Below are 12,645 nucleotides of genomic sequence, written 5' to 3' on the forward strand. Positions count from 1 at the left end.
CCAGAAATATATCAAATAATAGCATGGAAAAGGGGAACCCTTGATCAATTTTTGCTTTTATTGCCAAATTAATAGTGTCTTGCTATTAAACATAATTCTTTTGGATTTCAAGAGATACTTTTTTATCATGGTAAAAAATCATTCTTCATTTTATCATTTTAGTGTTGCTTTGTGAAATACATTTTTTACATTATTGATCTAATTATGTGAATTTTAAAATTTATTTTTAGTTTGTTTATAATTTCATCATATTAGTTGAGCTCCTAATGCTCAAATATCTTTGAGTTTCCAGTATAAACTTAACTGGTCAAAATGAATGATTAAAAAAAAACATAAAATGTCATAATGAATGATATTTTCATAGGTTATATTTGTTCTCAAGATCAATAAGTTAAATTATTCTATAATTCTTTCTCTTCCCTTTATCCTTCTGGAATTCAAGAAATACATACACGACATCCTAAAAGTCTTCACAATGACTTTTGAAACATTTTGCATTTATTTCTTAAAAGGAGTTTAGTAAAGTTCATATTTTTTTGTTTTTGAGAATGTTTGATAGTGTATAAACTTTAATTGTATTTTTATGTTTGATCCAATTGAGGTAGATCAGTTTTCCCGTATCACTTATTACTTTGACTAATACATACTAAATGATTCTTTTAAGCATATTATAATTTTCTTGTTTAACATCCTTATACTGTGAATTTTTAGTTTTCCTTTATTTGATAGTATCATAACAAATCCTTTAAAAAATAGCTCATGTATATTAAATTTTCTTCCTTTGTCTCAGTTTCCAAGAATTGATTTTTCTTTCTTTCTTTTGAGGTGTTTCCAGATAAAGGAGGAGGAACTATACTTCCACACGAGTATTATAATCACTGGAAAGGAAGACACAGCACTGAATTGAGAGAATTTTCTGTATTGACTAATAAGAAAACAGAAATGAGGCACAGGTACCTAGGAAACAAATCAAATGTGCTACACCAAACAAGCCCAATGGCCCAGTGCAAGTCAGTTAAGCCTCAACATGCATATATCCTAGGAGCCAGGCCTGTACCAGTCAAACTGTTTTTAACCAACACACAGATGAGTTTTACATATTGTGGAGTTTTGTTTTCTTATCTATTTTTTACTCTTCCTAAAAATTGTCTAATCAGTTCACCTTTACAATTTTGAAAGCTTCCCCCACTCCTTTCCTTGTATCTTATGCTATTTTGGAGTTCTTTCTCTTCTTAGTACTATGTCCCTTAAAGTCAGGTGGTAGCAAAAATGGATAGTGAACTAGGGCTGCTGATAGGAAGACTGGAGTTCAAAGTCAGCTTTAGAATTAACTGTGTGAGATGTTATTTAATTGATATTTGCTTCAGTTTCCACACTGTAAGATTGCGATTATAATAGCATCTACCTCTTAGGCTTATTCTTATGACCATAAAAATAGTATTTATAAAAACATAAGTAGAGTGACTGGCTCATAGTAGGTATTATATAGCTCTTCTCTTCAATTAATTTTATTTAATCTATTTTGATATAACCCTTTTCTTATAGTTCATAATCTACCACATTCCCATTTGTCAATCTTTCTCCTAGATCTTTGTAGAAAGCCACAGACAGTGGAGGAAGTCTCAGTGAGGAATAAAACCCTTCAGCCAAGGAGAACCTGCTAACAAGGTCTGGTTCAGTTCTCATCTTCCCTTGGGGAGTCTCATCATTCCTGGGAAAAGCGGGGGCTGGGTGGGTGAGTGACACCTGTATTCTACTTGAAGCAAGGGATACTTATAGTAAAGAGAGGCATTTACATATTAATAGTAGGGTACTTACAGTTAACATTTGTCCGGTGTGCCGTGGTGATGTAGATATCATAGTTGGTACATGTTCAGTGTGCTGTACTGATGCAATTGTGCTAAGTATTTAGGAGCTGAGGGGACTTGAAATAGGGGGATTCCATCTTTGACTATCCTTGTGTGTTTCAGCCTCATCACTCCTCCACTAAGACCAAGGACTTGGACTGTTTCCAAAATCCTCCAGAGAGCTTGTACAGATGATATATTTTGGCACCGGGCTCTAGAAAGCACACTACACTTCTTGATATCATTCCAAATGATCATTTTTTTTTGTTGATGTTGATTCTAAGATCTCATGATCTTTAAGAGGCAAAAAAGAATCTAGATAATTCTTTTCCCTTTTCCTTGAATAAAAGAATAGGTGTGAATGTGGAGGAAGAGCTAGGGAATATTCTGTTATTATTTTAAGTAATTTTTAATAGTAGCTCACAATTAGGTTTAAACTGCTTTCCTCACAATTTTTAAATAGTTATAGTACAAATATTTTCACAATGAAAATAATATTTGTACTATAACTATTAAAAAAAAAAAGATGAGAAAATTTGTTGAGGATAAGTAAATTGTCCAGAGTTCCACAGAACAGGAACTGTTACTCAATAAGCATCTTCTCATTCCAAGTCCAAATTCTCTTTCCACTTTATCAATTTAACTCTGTTTCTAGAATTCAAAATGGCCATACAATTTCACCTTCAACTGTACAATTTAATTGCTGTGCATGAATTAATTTTGAGGTACTTATTCCTTTTTTTTAGTTAAAATAAACATACAAGAAAAATTTGTTAAAAAGAGAAACATCAAAACAACTCTGAGTTACCATCTCAAACCTCTCAGATTGGCTAAGATGAAAGGAAAGGATAATGATAAATTTTGGAAGGGATATGGGAAAACTGAGACAATGTGCAAAGGGCTATAAATCTGTGCATACCCTTTGATCCAGCAGTGCCATCTCTGGGTCTGTATCCCAAGGAAATCATAAAGGAGGAGGGGTGAAGGATCCACATATGCAAAAGTGATAACAAAGAATTGGAAAAGGAGTAGAGGCCCATTAATTGGGAAATGGCTGAAGAAGCTATGGTACCTGAAAATAATGGAATATTATTATTCTATAAAAAATTATAAACAAGCTCAGTATAGAAAGACCTGGAAAGATTTGCATGAACTGATACTGAACTAAACAAGCAGAACCAGGAATACATTGTACACACAGTAAGAATGTGTAATGATCAACTATGAAAGACATGGTTCTTCTCAATAGTTCAGTGGTTCAAAGCAATTCCAATAGACATTGGACAGAAAATGACCTCCACAACCAGGAAAAGAATTAAGGAGACTGAATGTAAATCAACACATACTTTGTTCACTTTTCTGTTTTTTAATGTTTCCATTGGTTTTCCCCTTTTGCTCTGATTTTTCTTTCCCAACATAATTCATAAAACAATATGTATTAAAATAATAAAAATATTTTTAAAAAGAGAGACAGAGACACAGAAAGAATGACTGAAAGGGAGAGGAAGAAGATTTGGAACAGAGAAGGGGGAGAAGGAGGAGAACAATGAGAAGAAGAATGAACAAGAAGAGCAAGACTAAAAAAGAGGAAGAGACAAAGGAACAAGACAGAGAGCTAGGAAGAGAGAGAGGCAGAAACAGAGACAAAAAGATACAGGGGGGCACAGAGAAACACAAAGAGATACACAGAGGGACTGAGACACACAAATAGGAACAGAAGAAGAGATAGAAAGGGAAATGGACAATTTCCATCCTACTCAGATTTTGGGATACTCTGCTTAAATTTATTTTGGCATAATAACAAGCACAGTCAGTGACTACATTCCCAAAGCATGGTTGACTACATACTTTGTATAAAACTTCTTCATAAAGAAGACAGCTTTTAGCATAATTTCCCAAAGCGTTTGTATATAGAATTTTCTTTAACATTAGTAGAATATATGCCCCTTTGAAAAGGATCTTGATCAAAAAGTCATGACAAAAAAGCCTTCTTTGATTTGCAAAATTAGAATATTTAAATTTCATAATTTTGAGTTAGGACTGCTATATATAAATAGGCCAAAAAAAATGGGTTGAAAAGTAATAAAGTTTGGGAAATATGGATGTTGATTTTAACACTAGAGAGGATAAACCAATAATTATCCAATGTAAGCTATTGTATGTTAATTAAATGATTTGAAATTAATTGAAGAACCATAAGAATAATTCTTATTCTTTTAAAAATAATTTTATTGTCTCATTTAAAGATATACTTAATATATCCCTGAAGTAGGGTCATTCTACTTTTTGAGACCCCAGAAGGGATGGTTCTATATTCATAATAGCACTTATTTTCATTGCATTATATTATATCTAAATCCCTCATGATTTAGCTTAAGAACATCTCTTCTAGTTTCAGTAGAAGCAATGTTTGAGTCTTATCAATAATTAATTACATATTTGAACATTATTATGCTTCCAATTCAGCTTTCTCCTCTCCAGAATAATTGATAATGCCAATAAGATTTCCTGTTTTAAACTCTGTATTCAATTTTTTTTTAATTTTAGGATATCCTAATAGCCCCTAAACATGGCAACCTGAAGCATTCCCAGCGCAAAGATTCTAGTTGAAATTAATTATAGGTAGTTTTTTTTTTGTTTTGTTTTGTTTGTTGTTACCATTTTAATGGGGGAGAAGTGGATCAAATACACATGACAGATCAAATTCAGAAATCTGATTATTTTGAATGGCTGAGATAATTTACTAAAAGTAGAATGGGGTTTTCAAAGACATAATAGAAAAGACAAAAGTGATAGTGATAGGGATTTAAGACAGATGTTGATAGGGATAAGAGTGAGAAGGTCAAGAATAAAATCATAGAGTCTCAGCTTAGAATGATGTATTAGTCAACTACTAAAAAGTAATTTCCAAGAAATTTCATTCTCTTTGGGATGTAGAGAAGTCATTCCCTGGACAAGAAGAAAACAATGTCACAATATTTGTTTTGCACATCTATTAAAAATAAGATCTATTAGCTTTAAGAATTCAAACAAAAGCCATGTGTCTTCATCATGGATATTCCATCTATGGATGCAAATCAAAACATCTTTGTAGCAGAGTAGGTCTAACTCATATTAATTATCAATATGGTGACATGAATTTTGTGTCTCCTCCAGCAACATGTAAGCTCTTTGAGGACAGTGTTTCATTTTCAGTTTTGTAACAGAGAGTTGGATACAACTAAAAAATGACTGAGCAACTCATTCCACTGAGTTCAAAATGATTTATGTAGGATTTTTTTTAATGTTACAACTTTTCTAGAATTTTACAATGTGGATAGTCTGTTATTGGAGAAGTGAGAAAAATAAACTTAAGTCAAACCAAATATATCAGGCAGTTACTGAGACAAAAGTATGTCTACAGAAAACCTTGGTCTTTGTGTGTAGAATCCAGCATAGAAGACTCTTACTTTACTAGAGCTAGGAAAATAAGTTTGGGTAAAGGTGGCTGATTAAACTGATATCCTCTTCTATGCTCATTACAGCAATGATACTCAAAGGAATTAAAAGTGTGAATAAAGCTAGTGATATTTGGATTGAAATGACAATTGTACTGTTATAGTTCAGAGAAAAATTAAACAGGAAAATAAAGCAAAGGCCAGTAGCTAGATGAGACTCATAGGTATTGTTGAGTAATCATAGCTGATTGGCTGAAGCCCAAGCATGTTCCTACTGTTAGCATTTGTGCTCTTTCATAGTTAATGTGCTGTTGGAAAGAAAGAACAATTAGGATGTTAGTGTCTGCAAAGTACAGACATTAGTTTTGGTTATAGTATTTGTTTCCTTTCCCTTTTACTCAGGTGGTATCCCACTGATGATAAACTTGTCCAGGTCCTTGGCACAAACATTACTCAAAAGAGTTTTATTTTCATCAGTCTACTATCCTAAGAGCTTGTCAGTTGGTATTGTTTTTGGACTCTGGCAGTCCGAATCTGTGAGTTCTTGTCTAGTTTTAAACTACGGCCTAAAGCCCACTACCCCAACTCTTTCTAATGAGTTCTTAAGCCATTTATCTAAAGTGATTGAGTTATCATAATGACATAGCTTGGAAAAAAGAAATTCAAAGGAAAGGAAGAGGAAGGATCTTTGTTTTATAAGTTTGATTTGGTACCAGATATAGTATAAATTTGTAGTGTTATGGACTCAAAAAACCCCCTAAAAAACAAGAATTGTTTTAAATCTCATAGAGGTTCAAAATGGAACAAAATTATTAGTTCTTTTTATAAAGGATCTTTGTTGATTAGCTTGCATCTGGTGTCTGATGACCAGCAGGATATAATGAATATGAGAAGAAAAACCAAATTTACCAAAAAAAGGAGAAATTAGCCAAGTATTATTTATTAACAGATTATAAAATAATAAAGAGGCACATTTCTTTTAACTTTTACTTTCTAATGAAAAGTTGATTATATTCTTAATGAAGTACTTTGGGGTTATTTATAGTTTTATAAGAGTGGCACTCTGTGCTTAAAAAATTGTTAAGCAAATAATTTCTGATTTTCTCTTTATTCCCTCTAATTTTAAAACTAAGTTGTCTTAATAGAAATGTCTATTAACTAAAGATTAGTTACCTTGGAAAGATTTTTGGGCAGATTACTCCACTTAAAGAATGTTTTCTCAGCATATCTAACCCAAAATGGTGAAAAAGATCCAAAAGTAACTAAAAATATATAACTGTTTTAATTTGTATGACAGTGCTGAACATTAGAAAAGGAAAATAGAAAAAGGAGAAAATTTTTAAAAAATAGATACAAGGATATCAAGATGAACAGGAAATAGTTTAAAATAATATACTTAGAAAATTTGCATTAACTTTTTTTTTTCCTAATTCAATAGACAACTATTCTGAACAAAGAGACAATGACTTTATAACAAGATTAAATAGGATTAGGACATTAGCCCAAATAACAAAAGGGAAATTATCTAACAGTTTTGAGTAGAATGCTTCCTAGAGGCCAAATTTCTAACATGATATTTCAATTTATGAAATACTACAATCCCAGAAGAATCAAACTTTTAGGTGGCTCCTAGATCAATGGCCAATGAAATGGTTGTTGTAAGCAGAATGGAACAAATTTCCAACAATGATTCACATGTAAAATGTAGCATAAAAGACAAGAAGAAAATTTAGGGAAGGCTACATAAAAATATGCTGATCATATAGGAAGAAGATAAAACATATAGACAACTATGATTCTGAATGGATTCTCATTCATATTATCATGGATCTCTTAAAATATAAGAACAAAATGCTAGAAAATAAAAGAAACTTTGTTCTGACAGTGATATTTACATTAAGAAATAATTATTATAACTTTTCAGGTACTTTATCATCAATAACGGGGTAAATCTGCTATATCAGAAGATGCCTCTCAATCATCTCATTCCATAGTGACAATTTAATGTTTTAAACCATATAACCCATCTAGAAATTATTATTGACTTAATCCTGTTAACAAAATAGAAGAAAATAATAATTCTCAGGGAAGAACACTGGAAAACTGAATGTGCATCACTAATCATTTTTCCATTAAGGGATATGATTTTGGGGCTATCAAAATTCACTGTGCATCTAGGCCAAGCATATTTCAAGGGAACATTTAATTTTGGTAGGATTGTACTTATAAGTAAATAAATCCCATTAACTTATTAATCTTATTTATTAGAGGAAAGTTATCCATCAATTCTGACACACTAAATTAATAAGAAACAAAACTCCTCTTGTTACAACAGATTATCAAATCTAAAATTTGTTCTTTGTCTTCAAAAGAATAATTGCCATGAGAAAAATTATTTGAGACTATTCCTTACTGGCTATTTTCTGAATTATTGAAAATCTATTCAACACGAATGAGGAGTCACCTTTTGCTTTGTTATATTCAATAATACTTGTGTCGTATGATGAAAAGATGTTGGCATTTAGACTAAGTATGTGTGTGAGTGTGTGTGTGTGGGGGCAGGATACATAGCTTCAAATTCAGGATTCACCAATCACTAGTAGTATGATCTTGAGAAAATTACATTATTTCTCTGGACTTTGCTTTATACTTCCATAAAATAACTAGGTTGGACTAATTGATCTTTCAAGTCTTTTTTTAACTCTCATCTTCTTTGACAGATTCTAAATACATATATAAAACAGATACACACAGACTTTTATATGCTTTCTCACCTTTTGGTTAAATGTGTTCAGTCCTGGAGATCCCTTATCAAAGTCCATTCTTACAAGAAAAAATTCCATTAATTTTTGTTAACTGTGGAGAAAGATTTAAAAAAAAATTTTGAGGAGGATTCCAGAAATATGGTAAAGTAGGCCAGACAATTTTCGAACTCTCTTGATTAATCCCATAAAGAAGAAAAAATATGCCTCAACATGAATGAAGAACAGTAAAAACAAATAAGAGTTGGGGCAGAACAATATTCTTCCTGGGACAATCAGAAGATCTGATGAAAGATCCCAGATGTTTGCCTTCTGTGGAGTGTAAACACTTTCAGGCTAGCTCCACTGAAACAACAAACTGTGAGCCCTGGAGCTAGCTAGTTTGGAAGGTAGTTGGGTAGTACCCAACCACAGTGATTTTCACCTCCCACCCACAAGTGCAAAAACAGATTTAATCAAAAAAAGAAAAATAGGGAAAGTACACTACAAGACAGTTACATTAGTCTATATTTTTAAACTATTTAAAATAAATAAATAGTATAAGGTTGGGATATTGCTATGTATATGAAATAATGAGTTAGTGGATTTAGAAAAATATGGAAAGATTTTGACTTAAGAACGATGGTTTTATCCACCTTCAGAAAAGCAGACAAACAAGCATACTAGAGTTTGACATAGATGCAAATAAATGTATATGTATGTAAATGTCTATACTTATATGTTGGAATTTTACAAAGTGTTAAGACATTGGACTTGATTTGATCTTAGAAAGAGATATTTTGGGCCAGAACTTGAAACAAGGTACTAAGTGGAACTGATAGAAGCGATGCTTGTGTTCACACCTTTAGAGAGCTCATAAGTATCTAAGTACTCAATGGAGTTCACACATTTGGGAGAGTTCAGGGTTAGGGTTTTGCACTCTGAGAGATAACCCATAATCCCTGCCTTGAGAAGGAGGAATTAACCTTTGGGAGATGATATATATGGAGGAAGCTCTTAGAGCTGAGGGAGAATTTCTCCGGAACATCTACAGGGGTTGGAGACAGGACACTCTGGAAGAAAGCCTACAAGCCTTATCTTGGAGGCAAGAGAGATTCATTGCATCTTCTACCTTGGTGCTGGCTGGAGGCTGAAGAAAGCAGAGGCAGAAGCCAAGGACAAAGCTGCAAGAGCTCAAGCAGACAGATAGGTCTCTGGGCTAACCGGGCTAATTTGGAAGGAGAAATAAACGTTTGCATTTTTACCAGCTGGCTGCATTTTGGAGTAATTATTGATTTCAACTGAGATTAAAGCTGCCTCCAGAAAACCACCACACTTATAGATATGTATATATATATATATATATATATATATATGTATATGTCTGTATTATGCATATATAAACATATCTGTATTTAATTATATCCTTAGATTAAACAAAAAGAACACAGCAAAGAACAAAAGAAAACCTGAAAGGAAGTAGAAATGGATAGCTTTAAACACAGTGTGTACTATTTATTATATAGGCTTTCTTGAAATGGAAATCTATTTTCTTTTGAATGCTCTCTTGAATTCTATGTTGAACATGGTAAATTTTATTCTTTTTCTGTATTTTTCTTTTTCTATTTGTTATTTTAAATAAGTTACTTAAAATAAATTTTTTCTTTGAGTACAATTTGAAGAAGAAACAGCAGCAGAAGGGGAAAAGAAGAAAGGAAAGAAGAAGAAAAAGAAGAGGAAGAAAAAAAGTTGGAGAAAAGAAAGAAGAAGAGAAAAGAAGAAGAAGAGGAAAAAGAAGAGGAAGAGGAAGAAGAAGGAGGAAGAAGAAGTAGATTTTTTTCTTCTTAGAAATCAGTATTTATTAATCATGAAAAAGGTCAAAATAACAAAAGGAAAAGCAAAAGAAAGAACTGCCTATACTATATTCAACTGCAGGGATAGTTTGTTCCTTCCTGTCTTTCTTAATAAATAGACTTATAGTACAATTCCTTAAACATAACAATGGTATGTCTATTAGTCTAATCCTTTTCTACCAAATTAACTCCTTTTTTTTCTAATGATTTTTGATACATTTTCTATCACAGTAAATATATATTTGCCCTCAGGTATTTTATTAGATCTATATATTATCTCCACTGACTTAGATTGTAGTCCATCTAACCTTTCCACAAAAATGACCCCAAGTGGGTCTTCCAGTGTGCTGGGGTGAGATGAGCTGGAGGGGATAGTATCAAGGATTTCCTCCAATTCTTTTGAAATTACTAAGAAAATATAAGAAAAGAATGAGGGCTGTTCATCAGTTTGCCTTTGTGCTTTAAATGTGATGACTCCGTCTTATTTTTAAAGGGTATAGCTCTCTGATCATTTCCTTAACTTTATTCTTGTCTCTTCCTCATGTGAAATTGTGGTAGTTAGATGATGCAGAGGAAAGAATTCTAGAATTGGGGAGAGGAAGAATGGAATTCAAATTCTGCCTCAGACACATACTAGCAATTTCATCCTGAGCAATTCAACTTAAGTATTTTTCTTTTTATTTTCCTTATCATTCTTAGGAATAATAATAGCACTCATAACAAAGGTTAGTTGACAGGATCAAATGAAATACCATATTATAAGTTTTTTACAAACTATAAAGCACTATATAAATGCTATCTATAAGCTATAATTGTTAAAAATTCTGGGATCTGCTAAAATGTATCATGTGCCTCTTTATGAATATCTCAAGCATTTCTCCCTTCAATATAAGTAGTAGATATTGATCTATAAAAATATTCAGTATTAGGGAAGATTTGAAATATTCCTGGCTGTCACATAGAAAGTTTTAATATACTGTTCCACTATAGGAAAAATTGATTTTTTTAAAATGTGCTAATTTTTTTTCACACAAACTGTATTTCAATCTTATTTTTGCACAGAGTATTCCTTCCTATCCCAACCTGTTTCACTGTGATATTGGGAACCTATTAATCCTGAAAAAACATATGTTAATAACAATTTTTTTTAAAGATATGATGTGCTGCTTTTGATTTGTTTGTTTTGTTTTATTTTGTTTTTCAGGAGATTAAGTCAATCATTGACCTTCCCCTAATAGCCAGTCTTTCAGTGAACTTCACATCTTTGTAAGCAATAAGACCAATAACCGATGAGGGATTTTATTATTAAGGTAAACTTGTGCAAAATAAAATTTTCTCTACCAATATAGGCTGGGCACCTTCTCTTGCCAACTGGCAACTGAGTTTCAGAGAATGGCCTAAAATACAGAGATTCAATAGGCTTCCTAGATTCAAAGGTTAATATGAGTCAAAGCAAGGACTTGAACCCAAGCATTCTTGGTTTTTAAACTTGAGCTTGATCAACTATACCACACTTCTCACAACTCTACTAATAACAATTACCTATATTTAATCATGGAGGATATTATCCAAATATAAATCGCTAAACCTGATTTTATCTATTAGATTAAACCAATGATTATTAATTTGGGGTCCATGAATTTGTTAATAACAATAGTGAGATAATAGATATGATAGACAAATAAATATCTTTCATAATAATTTTTTTTTTCTAATCCTACATATGTAATTTTATGTAGTTAAATGTATATTTCTTAGAAAAGGTTCTTAGGCCTTCCCAGACTGTCCAAAGTATCCATAAAATAAAATTGTCAGAGTCCTTTGGCCTAGAACATTTTCTCCAACCAGTTGGACACATAATAAAATAACTTGATATGAATTTAACTCAAAATGCTAATACCTACATAAATTAAGACTATATCTAATTTATAAAGGAATGTCCAAGATATGATTAAATCTTGTTTCTCTTCTGATGTATGAATATTTTTTGGTGGGGAAAAATTGAGGAGAAATGGGCAAATCAATAAAAAAATGATTTTACATATCATTTTTTTCCCAAAGTGTGTAACTTAGCAACAATATAGGTGACAATATTCTGAGAAAGGCTATTAGTATTCTTAACTGATTAAGATTATTGTTTAGGTGCTTCGATCCACTTTATGTCAATTAGCTATTTAAAATAATAATTTTCATTTACTTTTTTCTATGCTTTAGAGTTTACAAAGGTTTTTTCCCCTCCACAACAAATCTTTGAAATATTCAATGAAGTAATTATTATGCTTATTTTAATCAATGAGAAGTTTTAGGCTTAAATAATTTAAAAACATAAGGGTAAGCACAAGTTATTGGTTCATTCTAATTGACATTCCAAGTTAATATTAAACCATTAGTAAATACTTTTGGGAGTTAGGATCTTTTGTTTCTAAGATTTACAGTAGGCTTAAACAAATCTACTGTGATCTATAGTTCACTTTTTTTTATAAAGAGGCAGTGGATTGGGCATGGGGGCCTCCATCTACAATCCTTGTCACCTGGTAGGCTGAAACTAGAGAATCTTTGAGTTAAAGTAATCTGGTAAGTCCAATGTCTGCACTATGTTTGACATAATTTTGGTGAACTCCTAGAGTACATTTGGTCAATAGCTTACCAAAAGGGTAAACTCCCTAAAATTGGGGGGGGGGGGAATAAGAGTTCAGAATTCCTCGTAATGTAAGACTTGAGTTCATGAGTTGCTCCTGTGCATACATTCAGCATGAAATAGACTCAG

The 12,645-nt window shown here is 32.0% G+C and overlaps 1 long non-coding RNA gene across 1 annotated transcript; it reads left to right on the forward strand.

Moving 5' to 3' along the window:
• Positions 1-800: 800 nt before the first annotated feature.
• On the forward strand, positions 801-11,187 carry LOC116422196. Its single transcript, XR_004232749.1, has 3 exons — positions 801-953; positions 1,588-1,668; positions 11,083-11,187. It is a non-coding gene; the product is annotated as an uncharacterized LOC116422196 (long non-coding RNA).
• Positions 11,188-12,645: the final 1,458 nt, after the last annotated feature.

This window comes from Sarcophilus harrisii, chromosome 3 (assembly GCF_902635505.1).
Source record: "Sarcophilus harrisii chromosome 3, mSarHar1.11, whole genome shotgun sequence".
Lineage (NCBI taxonomy): Eukaryota > Metazoa > Chordata > Mammalia > Dasyuromorphia > Dasyuridae > Sarcophilus > Sarcophilus harrisii.